This window comes from Pseudopodoces humilis, chromosome 7, assembly GCF_049639895.1.
Source record: "Pseudopodoces humilis isolate 2021_Gansu_Grassland_sample_001 chromosome 7, ASM4963989v1, whole genome shotgun sequence".
NCBI lineage: Eukaryota > Metazoa > Chordata > Aves > Passeriformes > Paridae > Pseudopodoces > Pseudopodoces humilis.
This window is the reverse complement of record NC_142206.1, coordinates 21,085,516-21,103,649: the sequence shown is the minus strand read 5'-3', so window position 1 is coordinate 21,103,649 and position 18,134 is coordinate 21,085,516. Positions and strand designations below refer to the sequence as shown.

Genomic DNA, 18,134 nt, shown 5'->3' with positions numbered 1-18,134 from the left:
ACTTTGAACACTCTATTCCTCCCTATATACTCTGTCATGAATTAAAGGAGTTTTTTTTCAGGACTTTATTGTCCATCTCTATAGCTTTAACAGAAAAATATTTCAGCTTATAAAGCACCTCCTTATTCTCTACCTTTTCTGAAGCTTCTTTACTGTCTCTGATAGTTTATAAAATCTCTTTACATGCTGATTACTCTATTCTTCTTTCTCTGGAAAAAAAGATTAATCTGCAAGTCTCATCTGGGTAATGAAAGGGTTAAAATCTTGCCCAGGCTTTGTAGGTGGTTCTGTGATCTCTGCCGGAGCAGTGGCTGGAGCTGTCTTCGAGGGAAGGTTCTTCATGGCTGCTCTGAAGAGTGTGGTCTCTGTCTCAGCCTGCCGCAGGTCCAGAGCTTTTTTCTTTCTTTACTCGGCAGTTTCTGGTGAATTCCGTCACGACAAAAATTGCAGCCGAGCCAGGGACCGGCCTGGCCCGGCCAGAGTCCAGGGCAAGCCCCGCAGGCCCCATCTCCCGGCCGGGAGCCGCAGGGCCCAGCCCAGCCCCCGCCCGGCCGCATGGCCTGGGCAGAGAACGGGAGGCCAGCTGGAGCTCTGTTACCTTTCACAGCCAGGAAACAAAGACACAAAGAAATTCCCAGGTTTAGGTTTTAAGGTGGTGTTCACAGGTTGACTTAACTTTCTAATGGTCAAAACTGCTGTCAATTCTTAGAAATGACTGATAATTGGTCAGGAGGAAAGACTCCCATCAGCCACCAGCAGCTTCAATTTCCTTAGCAGCTCCCAAAGCTATCTTAAAGGTAAAGCCACCCCATGACATGGGAGAAATAACTGTATAAATATAGGTTTAGGCCTTTACCACCTTTACATTCAAATAATATTAAAGTCTTTTATTCTGTACTTCATTTCCCAGCCTTCAGCTCCCAGTTTTCCCATTTGAGGAATCTGTTCATTATGGCACATCTGTCATAAGTTTGGGAAGAGAACATATCTTGAACCAGAAGAATCACTCGTGTATCATGTTTGTGATCTTTATGTGTCTAGCATGCCCATTTATTGTGGGACCTGCCAATGTCATTGGGAACATGCTTTGCTTTTTGCTTCCTGACTTGCTTGTCTTTTTGGGGATATGTGTTTGAAAAGCTATGAGCTTTTCCATATGCTAAAGCAGTAAGTTCTGATTTACTTTCCTCTTAGTAGAGATCTTTAAAAGACTTTGCACAGGTTATACCTTATGCAGTTCTCTGTCATTTACTATACATTTGGAGCGAATGAGTACAGATAAAAACAGCACTTCATGTTATTTTTAATTATGAAATGTGGCTTGTAAAACTGGGATTAGAACCAGCTTTATCCAGTATCAGCAGGACAACTCTTTGCGTAGGAATTCCCAAACTGGTTTGTTTGCCACTTAACAGCCAGTGGATTACATTGTGTATGCCACAAAGGACTGTTTGCATAGCAGCCATCCTCAGCAGAGCATGTTGACTGTCAGGGCTGTAGCAGCTGTGATATTTCTTCCAGCTGCTCAGAGAGCAGAACTTCCTGCAAATGAGCTGCCAGAAAATCCCTCAGCTGTGCACTCTTGATCCTGACTTCTTCCCAGACTTAGCCACAGTATTAGTAGTAGTTACATGTCCATTTTTTTCACTGGTCCGAGTGTTTTTTTTTGTGTCCAAGATGAATTCACACCAACTTTGTGGAATTTTTTTGCCAGTAAGATGTGTTTTGTGGTCCTCTACATGGTATCTCATCTTTAAGTGACTTTCTGCCTTAGGAAGTCTACCAGCTTGGATGTTGCTAGAATATACCTTTTGAGATATTGTGAAAACCTTGTTTTAACTCTTTAGTTAAAGGTAGAGAATGAGGGAAAAGATGACAAGGAGACAGAAAGACTTGTTCCAAATACTAAGGTTCTAAGGTTCCTATCATTTACAGCAAGCCCTGCTTGCTGAAAAAAAAAAACCCAAAAAAAAACCCAAAAAACCAAAAGAAAATTATAATAAAAGAAGAAATTATTTATTTTCACACTTTGACCTCCAGATAAAGCTCTAACTGATGTCCATAATAGATTCCCCTTCTCTATAATCAAGAACAGAAATTTAAAATGCTTACTATTTACAGAATTTCTTAGAACAGAAAAATTAAGAAAATCAGTCTTGAGTTAAATTTGTGGGTTTGTTTTGGGGTTTTTTTATCATTGTTCAGTAAAATACAACAAACAAACTACTTTTCACAAGTACTAAAATGCTACTAACAATTTAGTAGTTAGAATATTTCCTTTTTATGAATCTATTTGTTCAAGTAAACTAGAAAATTAGGTCACAAAGCAGGTGATGTGTCTCCACACTTTGGACAATCTTTGCTCTTCAAAGTACTGTCATTTACCTCAAGCTGTGCAAGTTTAGGATATCTTCTCTTTGAAAGCAAATTAAAGATGAAGAATCCAGCTGAACATTTACATACCATCAAGCAGCAGAACAGACATAAATTATCATATACTCGTTAAGTAAATTAAACATGACACCTTTAGGGCTGTAACTTGAAAGTTCTACAATGGAAATGAGATAGATGCAATGCCAGTTAATGGGAGAAAAGCAACAAATGCTCTACACAGAAATAAAATAACTTTTTCATATGACATAGAAGGCAGGTGACTTCCCAAATCTGTTAGAATCCTGTCTGTGCCTTAAGAAAATTAATTGTTTTAAACGATGCTCCACTTAACAGGAAAGTAAGCATAAAGACTATCCAAAATTTATTTTAAAAACTTTGGTTATGGTTTCAGATCTATAGTTTGTTTTCTGAACTGTTATGCAAAGAGTATAACCACAGAAGTGCTGGCCAAAGCACGTGTAGAAAAAATTGTAAATGCAATAGCAATTTCACAACTCTAGAGGAATTTGTCTCTGGGAGGTAATGAAAAAAACAAACTAAAGCCAAAAACACAACACTGTCCTTACCTAAGAAAGAATCAAAAAAGCTTGGTGGGATGGCAAATCAGCTTCTTCCCTTCTTTTAAAATAGCCATTTTAAAGAGTTTTGCCAGCTGCTCAAGTCATATTTCCAGCCTAGTGTTCTCTCTCAGATATATTACCTGAAATCAGTTTCAAATATTAATTTGCTTAATGTGTAAACAAGCAAACAAACAAAAACAATAACCCAGTTTAGAAGGCAGGTTTCTGGATTGCACAGACATGTCAGATTGCCAGTTGGTAAAAAGGTGCTGTATTTGTTACATTCAACTTGTTTTGTCCCAATACTTCTCAGAGGAGATCAGTGCCATATTCTATGTTTCTTAATGTATAGGGCAATGTTTACAAAATGGGCAACAAATAGAAAGGAAGTTCTTTTTTCTAAAGCCTCAATGAGCATGAAAGTGCCTCAAAAACAACTAGGTTATGGCTTAGTTCAAGAACCTAAGTATGTGTGTCTGTCTGGCTGAGGATCTAAATCTAGATTTAACATTCTACCAGATTTTACTTACTTGATTAGCATGATGGTAGTCTATATACTTTTGAGAACTAATGTAGGGAGGGTTTTTAGGACTCTCCAGTAAATTCTATTTTGCCAGCTGTTTAAAGCTTGCTCAAAAGTTTGCACTTAGATAATGTACTTAAAAGCACAAGTCCCCATTTGAGTGCATGAGTCATAAAGGCAGTAGCTGCTATTTAATTGGAGTTTAATTCCCAGCTGTTTTTTTAAATCATCACATATAGTGTGTATTGTAATGGCAATCTAGATATGCTTTTTTGATAATTTTTAAATTAATTTTTCTTCCTTTTCTTAAGTTGTGCCTTGGTGTGCTGTAAGCTGCTGGAAAGCCTTGTTCACTTAAGGCATGACTATAAAACAAACACTCAAGTCCACTGTTATATCTGACAGGAGTCTGACTAGTTTTAATTAAGGTACACATAAGCAGAGACGTTGTGCTATCTGGAGTCTCTTTTACACCAACAGCCTTTTAGGCCATACTCCTGTGCCTGAGAATTCAGAAATTTAGTGACTCTGTCCCTGAGCACCTGTAAAAGCTGATGAACTTATTTTCTGTAGAACAGACAGGATTTTGAAAAGCCACAGGAGGTTATTAGCCAGTGCTATTTTAAAATTTATTTCCATTTCAGTTTGGGATGAAGATTCTACTTGTAATGTAATTTAACAAGGCATAATGCTTTCTTCCTGACACATGTTGACAGAGTGTGGGAAATTGAACAAGACTGGCAGAAATGGCAATAGGGATTTATGTAAATTTTACTGCAAACTTGTGTCAATGAAAACAATAAATAAGTTTCCAAGGGACATAACTAGCTCTTTTATCTGAAGATCTTTATTTTGGATGAAAAATTAGTTTGCCATAAAAATAGATTTTAAATTACAGGCTAACAAATTTGGTCGAATTATTTGTTGCTTTTTCTTTTCAAGATAAATATAAACTAGCTATTTCTGGGTTCACGTGGCATTTCTAATATTCAGATCCTGATTATCACTTTGAGCTTACTGAAGACATCATAAGAGAAATTTTGCATTTCTTATTATGTGTGCATTGGAAGACTTACTAGTTAGAAACTATGGGCATCTTTCAAGATTGGTATGGATTTGATATCTAGCTCTAAAGTGTTGACATTTATGACCCTATCTTTGTGTCTTTTTATATTTACTTCATACATGTTTCAGGACAGTTTCACTTACTTTGCCTGTGCCTCAGTAAACTTGTTAACTTTTAACTTGTTTAGTCAATCTAAATCGAGGTTAATGAAACTTCTGAATCTATAGGATGGGGTTGCAACCTGGATCAGCTACAGCTACCTTCTTTTCAAAATGCATCTGTGGGAGAAGCCGTGGCAGCCAAGCCATGATGCAGCCATGGTCTATCAAAGTACTGATGGATATCCAATTCTAAGATATTCAATTTTAGATAAAGGACACTGAGATCCGTGCCTGTTAGATTTTAGATATATTTGCACATTTCCCAGGAGAGAAGTTACATGGCAGATGAAAGAGTCATATTGATATGTCATAGCTATGACAGTTTAGGATGATGTCTGTCTGTGCTTGCTATTAATTTCTCACATTCATTTTCATCATTTACATTATGACTAATAACAGACCAGATTCACTTAGTGATTCTTTGCAGACATTGAAATATGAAGCTAGTGTCTGCATCTGCTTGAAATTATTCCAGAGTACATCCTTAAGGGTGATATGGATTAGGAAGATCCTGGAATGTCTGGAACTATAAGTACTTGACTTCTTTTTCTCTGCTTCTAAAGGAAAAATTTGTGATGCAGAGTACTGCATAACAAAACATGATATAGTTTCCCAGATAGATGGAGGATGGCAGGTGATCATGCATTTTTATATAAACTACTCCTTCATAGGAATTCTGGTGATTATATAAAATGAAAGTCTCCAGGATAGATACCTCTTCTAAAGTAATAGTGCTTTTTTAGCAAAATGCATTTAATATTTCATGTTAGGAAGTTCCTTAAATAATACAGTGTAATCATTACTTCATAATAGATTCTTACATAAATGTCATGAATGATTGGTTTATGTCACTTAAAGAAGCATTGGCAAAGGTATCAGCAAAAGTCAGTTTAATACAAATTTGCAATAGCAGGACGAAGTTTGATGGCAAGGTTCACTCTATTACTTACTAGATATCCCATGTTATCCCATGAGTTTCTTATAAGGTCAAGGAAAGAGGTATTGCCTAACTCATTACTTAAAGCTGAGGACTAAAAAGAATTCCTGAGATTTTAGAGCAGCCTGAGGAGGTGGGGAACCACACCCTCCCCAGTGATTTGTGACCTCTGCTACAGGATGCAACACATGATCCTAATGGCTCATCTTCCTCCTTAAGTTCTACCCACCCTGTGAAAGAAGACAAAAAATGGACCCAAACATTGGCTTTAGTACTGGAAAACTTTATAAAGACTAAATAAGTATCTATTTATTCAGAAATTCATAAAAATAGTTTCATATTATGAGAGGCAGTGTGGGTCAAGGGGCTCGGGGTGTGGGGAAATGTCATCAGCCAAAGAGAGGGAATATCCTTTCCTGTTATTCGGTGCTTTTAGCTATCCCTCAATATCAGTGCTGCCTTTATTAATGTTCCTCACTGCATTGCTTTAAATTTGCAGATAAAATGAATTGGCCAGCAGAGACCAAAAATACCCTGCAAGTACAGATGTGCACTTATTTCAACTGCAGATTTTGAAGAAAGTATTGATATTGCACAAAGAGGAGCTTTTGAAGGCAAGTTCTATATACAGATAATGGAAATTTTGGATGGATTTTAAAACATGGCATTTGCTGCCTGAGGAGTGAGTGGTAGGGAACAGAGATTAGACAACAGTTTACTCTCCTATTTACTGGTGACATCAGACTGGAAGCAAAATATTTCCTGTGAATGTTTTGAAGACTAAAGACATCTATTACACGAGATGATAAGTTTATAAGTGCACAAGAGAGACACAATTTTGAGCAATTGCAGCTACAGGGAAAAAACCAAACACACCTGCTAGAGGGTGCTAATGATGAGCATTATCTTTTTGCCATCCCAATATGTTCTCAGCCCAATAACATCTTGTAATAAAATAGGTGGACCATTGATATTTCCTGCTTATAAACTCTTCCCAGAGCTCCCCAGCTACTTGGTAAATCTTTGGAATCATCATCAGACTGTGAACACCATATAAGAATTTAATTCCTTCTGAAGTGTAGTTATCCTGAACTCAGGGCCTCCAGATATTTTGGCTCTCTAGGAAGGTACTCCACTCTTCTTCCATTTCTCCACCTGAAAATGGGTTTTATTTAGAATTGAATTAAATTAAATTGATTTCTTTCTAGGATGGAAATTTGGTTTGTGGGATATTGTTTTTGCAGGCGATGCTTCAATTTTACTGTAGCTATCCCACTGCTTGAGGGACACAGCATGTTACCATCTCATTCTTCCAATACTGAAAGTCTTAAGGAAATATTGTTAGCCTGTGAAAGCATTTTTTGCTGTAGTGGCATAGATAAATTCAGTTGAGACAGCCATCATGTGAGTGAAAAAATATCAACTGCCTGTTTGACATCAAGTAGAATATTCTTGTTCCATACCTAAACACTTCCTGTAAAATAAAGATTGGATGAATCCACTGTAATGCATGTGGGGTGCAGAGGTACCATGAAGGAGCTGTCCATCAACAATGTGACTCTCCCACATTTTGTTCGTTTTGCATGGGTGATTAGCCAGGAGGTTTTTGTTCACCAATATTCACTGAAAATCTATACTTCAAAATCTGAAAAAGAAGACTTCCCATGTCTCTTAATATGATGACATGTATGATATAGTTGCTGCTGAACTTGTTATTGATTCTCCATTGTCCCTGAATCAGGTATTTTCACAGTGCCAAAGAAGCAGAGAATAGATTATTTGGCCAGGAAAATACATTACTATAGAAATAAGAGTGTTCAGAAAATTTGAGGTTAGTTAATAATGATCTAAGTTGACTATAAAACCAGGTTCCAAAGTACTCTGTTTTCTCACATCACAGGCCTGAATCAATTAAAGGATTAGATCTATCTTTTCATGAAAATGCATATTCTCCACTCCTTTATATATTGAAGGTTAAAAAATAAATTAAGGGTTAGGATTTTCATCCCTTTCTTCTCTTTTTCTCATCAAGGTAGCGAAAAGTAGCTACAAATATTTGGATCCAGTTTCCATAAAACTGATGAGCTTGTTCTTTGGGACATCCTGTGGCTTTTAATCAGAGGGTCACTTGATGCCCACATTGATCTTTAGATCAGGCACAGCTTGCATGTGTGTACACATGCTGCTTCCCACAACGGCATGAAGGTGGTAGCAGTTGGGTAGCATATGCTGCTAGTCTGCTGCATGGTTACACTGAATTTGCCCATTAAAGCCGTGTGTAAATAGAGCACAGTGGTGATTGATGGCTCTGAATGATTTCTTACAACACATGGCTATGGATGTCCAGGTATTTTTATGTTTTGTTTTCTGCTTGGGTTTTGGGCAGTTGAGACGGTTAATCTATTTCTGATTAAATTCATCCTGTTACTGTAGGAGATGCTGTGAATAATTCATAATCTTCTTTAGGGTTAAACAATTTTGATACCTGATATAGCTTATTATTGAGAAAATGTTATCAGATGTTTTTCTGAAATTTCTTTTAAAACTAATAGAAAACATGTTAATTCCAAATGAAATTTAAACCCAAATTTTTGTAAGGAGTAAGAGCTTCCTGTGTTCATTAATATTTCTGCATGATTTTTGTGGGGTTTTTTGTTGTTAAATTGTGGTGAATGCTGTTCAAAATCAAATGTGGCTAATAACTGTATTCTAATTTCTTAAGTACCTTTCCCTATATTTTTTCAAATTAGAGAGTTTCTTCTTTATTTTTGACTTGTAATTGCTTTGCCTTAGTACTGTGAGTACTAAAATTTTGCCTTTATTTCATTGATCAGCACAAAAATCTTTGATATCTTGCTCTGTACTTTATGAAGTCATAAAGTACATTTGAAGCAAGTTGAAGTGAAAATATTAAAAAGACAGTATGGGAGTGATCTACAGTAATATAACACAGTTTGATAGTATTTTATATCTACTCTGATTCATTGAGCTTGTATTCCATCACGAATAATTGTTGAATGATAGCACTGTCTCATTGTGAAGTATTCACTTTTCTAGCTGACTGTGAGGGCAGACTTAAATTGTGGGGGTCCCAGAGAAAAGAGCATGATATATGCCACATGACCCTGACAAGTTCTGTCTTTGACAGCGTAAATGAATTTTCATCTTTTTTTCACCGCCTTACGGAACTGCAAAAATCATGAGAGGTCAGTGTACAACAATCAGGAAAAATGTGGGACAGGGGGAGCATCAGGGTCAAGTATGCAGTCAACCATGACAAAAGCCATTTACTTAAATTATAAAACATTATCTGAATGGCTGGAAATTTATATATTGACTATAACTAAAATTCATCTTACTTCCAGGAGTTTATGCTGATTAGAAACTCCTAATGATCATTTCTTTTAAATTAATGATCATTTGGAAGACCAATGGTTCAGTCTCTGACAGGGACAAAACTAGGCTGCCCAGCAATGCTTAGCCCTCCTAATAGAATATGGATTATTTTTATGGATGCTACAGTTTCAAGCTGGTATCCATAAGGCATAGCTAGAAGCCAGATTCCATTATTTTAGCTCTTTTAATTGCCTGTGTGATCTGTCTGCATTCTCTCTTTCTGGTTGTGGGGACTATGTCAGATCAGTCCCTTCTAAACTCTGCATTTGTTCCAAAGTACTGCAGAGCTCTATAGTTTAATACTCATGCCCATGCTGGGGGAAGAAAAGTCTGCTAGAAAATCACTGTGGTAAATGAGCAACTAAATTAATCAACTTTCTCATCATGACAACAAACAGAGCTTCCTGCTTCAAGTATCTACCTTGGCTTTTTATAAAAACAGGAAAAGAACCAGATTCATAATGCTGCATTGAGCTCTTAGGCTCATCTCACTATAAATTTTACAAAGGCCACAGAAGGCCACAGTGGTGCTAAAATTCAGTGACCCTTGCTTGAGCAGTGATAGCATGAACAGTGCCAGCCTATCATGAGGAGAATGGACTCTCCTGCTACCTTCAGACCTTGAGGGGTTCAAAGTGGTTAGTGTCAGTGTATAGGGTTTTCTTTTGCAAAACAGAGAATATGCAATTACTGCACAATAATAGAAGGATAGGCATTCATTGAAAATAATAAAACAATGAAGAAATCAGCAATGGTTTGTGTCTCTACTCTGTTTAATCTATTCTCCACCCAGACATCCCCCTGCATTTAGTTCCTCTGTTCCTCTGCTTTGTCATTTACACCATCAGTGTTTGTGCAGTGAGGGCACAACACCCTTGCTACCTCACCACACAGCTGTATATTTTAGGATAGAACTTTGGAAATGTAGGTTCTGCTGTTCAGATGGAGTGAGGTTTGCTCCCAATCCAAGAGGAAAGGGAAGAGGGATTTTTGTGGTTCCAGTTCACAACCTGTTTCCCAGTGGGACAGTGTTTCTCCCAGTTTCAGTTTCAGACTCTGGGCTTGCGAGACACCAATAGTTAAATAATAGTTCACTTTAAAGACATTTAGACACTTGGCATTTAGACAGATATTACTTGATGAATATCAAGGTTATTAACACTTAGAAAAATACAACTCATAGTAGTCGTGAGAACAATTATTATACCTGCTTTATTGATAAAATGAAGTACACAAGTGGACAGTCATTCTTAAATATTCAAAATCAGTGCACCAACAAGAAATCAGGGTTTGATGGGGTAATATTTCTATACTTGCTCTTGAACAGGGGAGAATTTTTACCCAAAGAGACCAAAATTTAAAGTTTCAAAAGTTTTTCTTGACTATGTGTGTCTGTACTAAGCTAATTCCAGCTTTAGTTTCAGACTTCCTGAGTATCCTCATATTTCTCTGTAAATAGTAAAAGCAGAATGTATTTTGTACTGGGTACAATATATGTCAAACCTAATTGTTATGCCACCAAATTGCTATTTTAAACTGGCCTTTAAAGATAACCTTAGAAACATTCTTTCTCTGCCTCCTTTAAAGTAGGGTTTAAATTAGAGTATAGATTACTTTTTGCCCTCAGTAGAAAGGTAGTACTACTTCTTCTACTATCAACAGGACAGTAAATGTTCATTAGATAATGAGAAAGCTTTATAGTCAGTATGGCAATTAAAAGGGAGATGTCTGCATCATGAAGTTGATTCTTTGAATTTACTTGGGGAAAATTGTGGGGAGATAGTGCTACTGAGACAGCCAGTGTCATGTCAGTGTTTTTTCTGTTCAATTTGTCTTTAAAAGAAGGGAAGAGAACACAGTATAATGCCTTGAAATACAGTTATTTGTAACTAAAAGTAAAAAATATAAAGCAAAATTGTAAGTAAATAAAAAGTTGCCTGTTTCCATTGCACCATGGAAAAAAAGAGAAGTGAAATGGCTTGTTGGCTTGTTGAGCATGTTGTGAGAGGCAAGAACAATGAGCTAGCTTTGCCTCTGAGTGAATATAGAACAGAAGACAAATAGCAACAACACCAGGTGTACTCATTACACGGCAGAGTGCTTTCTGGGCTGTATATTCATGGCAATTTGCATTCATGGAGCACTATTGATCCAAGGTGATCCATGCAAATGTCCATCCGGTGGCTCAGGGTGTTGCCTGAGGTCAGGAACCCCAGGAGAAGACCAGCCGCATTGTGGAGCTTGGATGGCTTCAGTTCAGTTCCCATCTATGCACAGAGTTGAGCTCAGTTCCAGTCTCTAGTCTGAGACAGGTAATTTTGTCTTGTTGGACTTTTTTCTCTGGAACTGTATCAACAAGTATTAGTCTTATTTTTGTGTTCCATACCAGAAGGGATATCACCAGACCGTGTCACAAAACAAACCCACCACACCACAAAAGCAGAAAGAGGAGTTCAGGAAATCTTTCATTCCTTACATGGCATTCATCTAAACCTGGGACTAATAGAAACTTAATTTGATTCTGATTAACCTGATTCTGCAGGTTCCCTTAGAATTTTACAGCTCTTAGCTTGATCAGAAATATTTCACTTTCTTTATATATTCTACTGAACTATCACTAATAATATCTAACAGCTGCATCTGAATGGATTCCAAACCTTTATCTGGCAAGAAGTGAGTTGTTTGGCATTAGACTAGTTGCCTAAGTTAAATATATAAACTCTATGTCCTACTCACAAGATTATTTTATACTCAAAATCTGATTTGTGTTTTTGGAAGCACTATATTCAGTTTAAAAAACCAACATGTTAAAAGAAAATCTTCTAATGCAGGAGATAGTGATTATCAAAGTGGATTCAATATTGCTTAAAGTATTTCTATAAAATAATATTTTATATATATACACAGTCAACATTATTTAAAAGTCTCTAGACCATTATCTAGAGGTGATTTGATCCCTCATCTCACCTTGAAAAAATCCTAACATAAACTTTCAGTGACTGTATAGTAGCACTATGTCCGTATTTAAATAGAAAATCAAATATTTACTGTTTGTCACCACGGTGAATATCTGATGCAATAGTCGAGAAAGATGAAAAGAATGGCTGTTCTCTAGGTTTGCATAACTTAGTACAGGTACTATTCCTCTGCTCCGAACTTAAAATTAAGGGTGCACACACTTCACTACATGATATAAGCAGACTCTCCTCTTGTATAGCTGCTGCTTCTTTGGAGGTGACAGATTAAACAATATTCCAACTTCCAAAGGTTTCCAGTTTTTAAAAACAACACAGCAGATATACAAATGTGTTTTGGCATCCAGGAAAAGAATATTAGTCAAGAATCGAGCTTATTTATTTCATCAAGGGTCTTAGATGAAAAGTGTTAGTTGTTTTGGATATTCCATAAACCTCTCTGGCTTCCTGTCTGGTTTTATCAGACTAAATAAATTTGATAATATGACCCTTGTGTACTGAAAATCTGAAATTTTTGCTCATCCCCTGCCATGAACTTGAACTAGTATGAGCTTAACAAAACAGTTTTAAGGAAACAAGAAACTTATATTATAGTCAAACGCAGTTTGCAAAAAATATATTGACCATATATTGCCTTAGCAGTTACAATAATGTGTAATATATTTATCTGTTGTTCATTATTCTCTCTTTTATAGCTATTTTTCAGGTGCTAGAATTTATTGTTTACATTTTTATGGTGGCTACTGCCTTTCAAAAAAAAAAATTATTTCTTTAAGACAGTCTTATATTACACATTTTCTTAATACAGAAAAAATTATTTTCTTCTGTTAAATTGTAATAAGAGACTATAAAAGACAAAAAAAAGTAGGAAGCAGAACAAAAAAAAAGCCCATGAAAAGTGATATAGCAGAAATATGTAGAGGTAACATTTTTATTTAAGACTGATTATATTAGTTCTTGAAAAATAATAGATTTTTCCAGACATGTTAAAAGAAAAAAAAAGGTAATCTTGTTTCAATTGATTGAAAAATTTCCAAAATAGAAGAGAATAAAAAGTTAATCAAAGTTAATCAAATATTCAGAATATTTTACCATCACAATATTTAATTCTGTGCTATGGCCCTTGGTTCCAGTATATTTAACATCTTTTTATTCCTCGACACACACCTTGTCCGTTTTAGATGAGATGTGTCAAATAGAATGAAAACATATTTGCCTGGAAAATCTACATATACACAGCCTTTGTGTACCCTAGACTGTCTTACCTATCTGACCAAATTATGTGCCTGACCTCAAAGGTCAGGAGAAAGGGTGAGTGCACCAACAATTAACTTATTTGCACCAATTGACACCTGGGCAGCTCTGAGGGGGTTCTCTGTTCCTTTCTTCCTTCTGACATTTTCGTCTAATAATTTGACGCTTTAGGAAAATTACTATCTCTGCCTTTTTTTTTTTTTTTTTTTTTTTTTTTTGCCTGTTAAAGCGCTTTTGATACAGATCAATGCATCTGAATGTCCCTTAATTTTTAATGGTGCGGCAATGTTAGATACTGACAGCTGCAAACCTTAATTGAGCAGATGACAGGAAAGGAATGGACGTTTGCAACCACTTATTCTGTCTGACCTTGTGTTTAATATCAAAGGGTAAATGTTCATTTTTCTTGGAAACCTTGAGAAACTGAGGGGATACAAAGGCAAGTGAGAATCTGATCTTGCTCAGACAGACTATGATATTCTTATGGGAAACAGACATGTCTCACATTCCCCCTTGTCTTTTAAAAAAATGGGGATGGATACATCCTGCTTTGTTTGTGGTGATTATGGATGGTGTGTTATGGATGTCTATCAGTAATTCCTTTAGCCCTATGAAACACTGTAATGAAAATTAAGAAAAAAGGAAATAAAATAATGACATTTGTCTGGATGGAAATTGATGATATAACATGGTATAAGCCATCCTTTTGTATTTCTGACCAGTCCAATGAAAAACACCACCTCTTAAAAATCTGAAGTGTTTTTGGCATTTTCTTGGGGTATGTGATTTGGTTCTTTGGTGGGACTTTGGGGTTTAGGTTATTTGGGGTTTTTTGTTTGTTTTTTTTCAGATGAAGATAAGATTCAAGCAATCCAGCATCTATCACTGCCAGTTGTGTACTTTTAATACCCACTGCTGCTCTAAAGAATCTTCTTTATGGCAAGCAGAGATTAGCAGCTTGTATTCCTGAAGCATCCAACTTGTGTCGGTTGACTACACATTGCATATTTAAATATTTCCAGCTCTCTTAGAGAATCTGTAGTGCAGTTAGTGAAGTAAAATTAATAAAAACAAACTTTCATTTTCCAGTCTTAAACAGATCTTTAAAATTTTGGTGTTACTATGATGATAGTTTTATTTTTTTTTAAATATTTTTGTAGATTAAATCTGGACTTATTTTAATGATAGACACAGTTCTCATGATGATATATCTGCATATGTGTGCATTTTTAATTGAGAATAGGCTTTTATTTTCCTTTATTAAGGTAAAACCATTTGTCTTTCAGTCCTGTATTCACATTTTGATTGTACCTATAAATGTAATTTCCATTATTTCAGTGAGTGTAGAATTAGGAGCTTGTTTCACGAGGGATTTTTTCCAAATGACTTATTTGCCAAAAGAAAGCCCTGGAACTGGTAAAGAAGTTAATGATTTTCTATTTAGTATGATCACAACAAATGTTATCACAAGGATCTGGGGAGATCTCTTGCTTGAAATCAGAGATACTGCCAACAATTTCAGTTATATGTTGTGAAAAAAAACCAAGCAAACCCAGATTCTTGTAAGCTGGGATAAAAGTCAGTCTATACAATAGCAAAAGCTGATGTTTTTTGTTGATGTTATTTTTACAGAGTCAACTACAATAATTTTTCTACAGTATGAATGGCCTAATGAGAATATGAAGCTGAGCAGGCAGAACCTGGAAAATAGGTAAAAATAACATGTGTCAGCAGGGAGGTGGGAAAGTTGTAAGGATATTTTTCAGAATATTTCTAAGGCTATTTCTGGAATATTTCCAGGATGTTTTATTTTGTGGTTCTAGACATACAGATAGAGAAGGTCTTTACCATGCTCAGTGTTAAAACTATGAAATAAGACTCTGACACTATGAATGTCAAGTTGATAACCTTCATGTCATAATCAAATATAATTTGGTTAACCATATTTCACCTCTGAAATTTTATTCTTGTCTCTCCATTGGTTACAATGAATGACTTCTTTCTTCCTTTGCGTTCTTTCCTTCCAAGCAGTCTGCTTGGTCAATGCAAGGTGAGCATAAAAGATTCCCAATTACACCAGTAGAGACTTTTTCCCTGTTTTTTGCCCTCATAGAGATATCTTTGTAGTTTGAAAGCTAATGAAGAATGGCTGTAGTCATAAATAGCTGAGTAGTCCTAAAAATTAAAGGCATTTACCTTCCTCTGCCACGCCTAGAGCCTTAGCCGAAAAAAAAAAAAAGGGTACGTTTGGATAGCTTGTTCTCATTAGTGCCTATTAGATAGTTTAGGCACACGTGTTGGCTTATGCCACCTCTAGGATGTAAGCCAGGCTGTATAGAAAGAGAGTTTCATATCTCCCTACACCTGTTAGTGGCATTTTCACATGTTCCTATAGAAACTGAAAAAAAAAAAAAGAAGTGTGGTTCTCTGAGCTCTAAAAATCCTGTTCTCAGCTCAACAGCTGCACGGCTCTTCAGCCTCACTGCCAGACCCTGTTTCCCTGGGACAACTGAGCCTGTAGAAAAAATTAACTCTCAACCCCACTGTTCCCATAAAGTTTTCCTTATACAGGGAGTATATCTCAAGCAGGTGCTTCCTATGTCTCCATTCTTATTGTTTCCTGCTCCTTTGGAAATAATTGGGCAATGGTTTGGCAAGTTTTGGGAATTTTGTGCAAGTTGGGTTAACTATATAATTGAGTTTAGTATTATGTTATTATTAGTATTTCTAATGTTATTATTACAATAGGTCTTGTGCAAATATGTGTTTGTTTTACACTTGTACCTACAAAGTTTGAACAGAATATGTTTGTTAAAATCTATAGTGGTGGCTTCGGTAGAAGCAAAGAGAAGAACTTCTCTGCTGAAATGCATCATTGACATGCAGTGGAGAGAATAAGCATTAAATTTAATTAATAATGGATTTTTTTCACCTTTCAGCTTTGAAAAGAGAATGTTTCTTGCATTCTGTAGAGTTTTATTTTATTAACCACACAAAGAGAAATAATGCTTCATTTAACTATGTCAAAACCAATCTAAACTCTCTGCTATTTACTTTCCTTTCTATAAATTTTAATGCATTTTTAATTCCACACCACTGGTTGGCAAACCAACCATTGAAGTTATTGCTGCCCTGTAATGTATTTCAGTCATTTCTAATAAACCTGGACCTTAAGATGATTTATTATTATCTCTGTACACTATGAAAATGGATTTGCTGCCTGTGCTGGGTCTCAGCCCTTTCATTACTATGGGTAGATATGTATAAGATTGAAGAAACAAACAAAAATAACTAATCAGAATACAGGCAATTTCTGATTTTGTGTTCTTTTAGGAGGAAAAAACATGTTTGAGGGACAAAATGCAGAAAAAGGATGAGCTTTTTATGCATTTAAAGGAAATTTTCCTGAAATTAGAGCAACAGAAAGATTAAAAGTTATTTTAACAGGATTTTTTATTATAAAAATTGTGGGTCTTTTATCTTTGAAATTAACCTAGACATATTTCGTAGTTACTTTCTTAAGCTATTATGAAAACATATAAATTTATTTTAGAAAGTTCTGTATGTTAAAAGTTGATTTAAGATTTCAGCAAGAAAGTTGGAAAATCAAAATAATATAATCAAAAATAAATAAAAAATAAAATAACTGATGTATGATTAAAATATCATATCAAAATGTATCATAAAACATCCTTGTCCTTTGAATTTTTTTGTTCAAATAAAACAAGAATTCACAATTCTCATGTTCTTAAAGTCACATCAAAAATGCCTTGTTCATCACATCTATTACAGGAAAATAATTACCATCAAATCAAAAAAAACTCTTTTATGTTAAGTTCTTACAAGTCAGAGCAGTAGGAGATTTGAGTTCATGTTCTTCTCATCCTTAATTTCTGAAGAATCTCTTTGTGTCCTTAACAGTTTTTCTGGTTTTGAAAATAGTTCTGTTCCTTTGTGTGACTGTTCCTTGTAACCCAACTTTTACATACTGAGTGTTTTTCATGGGCAAGGAAAAATATTTTCAGCTGCTGTTATGACTGGCAGCTGTGCAGTTTTTTTCAATCTCTCTCCTTCAAGCTGAGTTTATTTTATTCAGAAATTGCCCGAGGAATGTCAGGTGAAAGTGAACAAATCTTCATTTATTCCTGCTGGTGGCTAGAGGCTCTCAGTTTCTAGAGCAGATATTTTGTGAATTCCTGTAGTCTTTTATAATGATTAACCTTTCTTAAAAGAGCTAACTAAACCTTTAAAGTTACTTTCAGCATATTTTGAAGGGAGGAGCTATTTCAGAAAATGATATCTTGCAAAATTTCCTTGAAATATTTACTTTCTGTCTGTACTAGTCTAAATTAACCGTGTTTGCATTTAATAACTACACTGCACAGCCTCTTTGCTGGAATTTGGCTACCGAAAGATGCCATTAGGCAAGCTCGATTGCCTCTTAATAGCTCACATATTCTGAAAAATCAGCTATTTAAGCTTTACAATGTTGGTTTATCTTATAAGAAGTTACAGCCTGCACCCAGCCAGCTGACACTGGGGATAGGTTTTGTAGGGCCTATCACATCCTCATGCATCTTCATCTCTGTGGTAAATTTTGTTTCTGTAGGATCTGAGAGCAAAGTACCCACATGGTACATTGGAACAAATCTGTTCCTACAAATTACTTCAGTAATATAAAAATATACTTGGCACTTTGTGACTCAGCTTATCTATTTTTAAAAAAGTAGATAATGGCAAGGTATGATAATCATTATTTTTTGCTCCTAGTGTGTTACTAACAATAATTCTACTAGATATGTATTTAAATATATCAGCTGTTCTGAGAAGTTCACGATCTAATAGAGGTAAATTTGCTAAGGTTTTTA

The 18,134-nt window shown here is 35.6% G+C and overlaps 1 protein-coding gene across 3 annotated transcripts in view; it reads left to right on the top strand.

Moving 5' to 3' along the window:
• The window catches only part of LRRC4C (leucine rich repeat containing 4C), a 490,474-nt gene that overhangs the window by 340,670 nt on the left and 131,670 nt on the right, over positions 1 to 18,134 (top strand). Inside the window, exon 1 of one of the 3 annotated variants that reach the window (XM_088058325.1) lies at positions 14,915 to 14,977. The exons of the other annotated variants lie outside the window; for them this stretch is intronic. The gene's annotated coding sequence lies outside the window, so the exon portion shown is untranslated. Of the gene's footprint in view, positions 1 to 14,914; positions 14,978 to 18,134 lie in introns of those variants that run through there. 3 annotated transcript variants of the gene reach the window in all.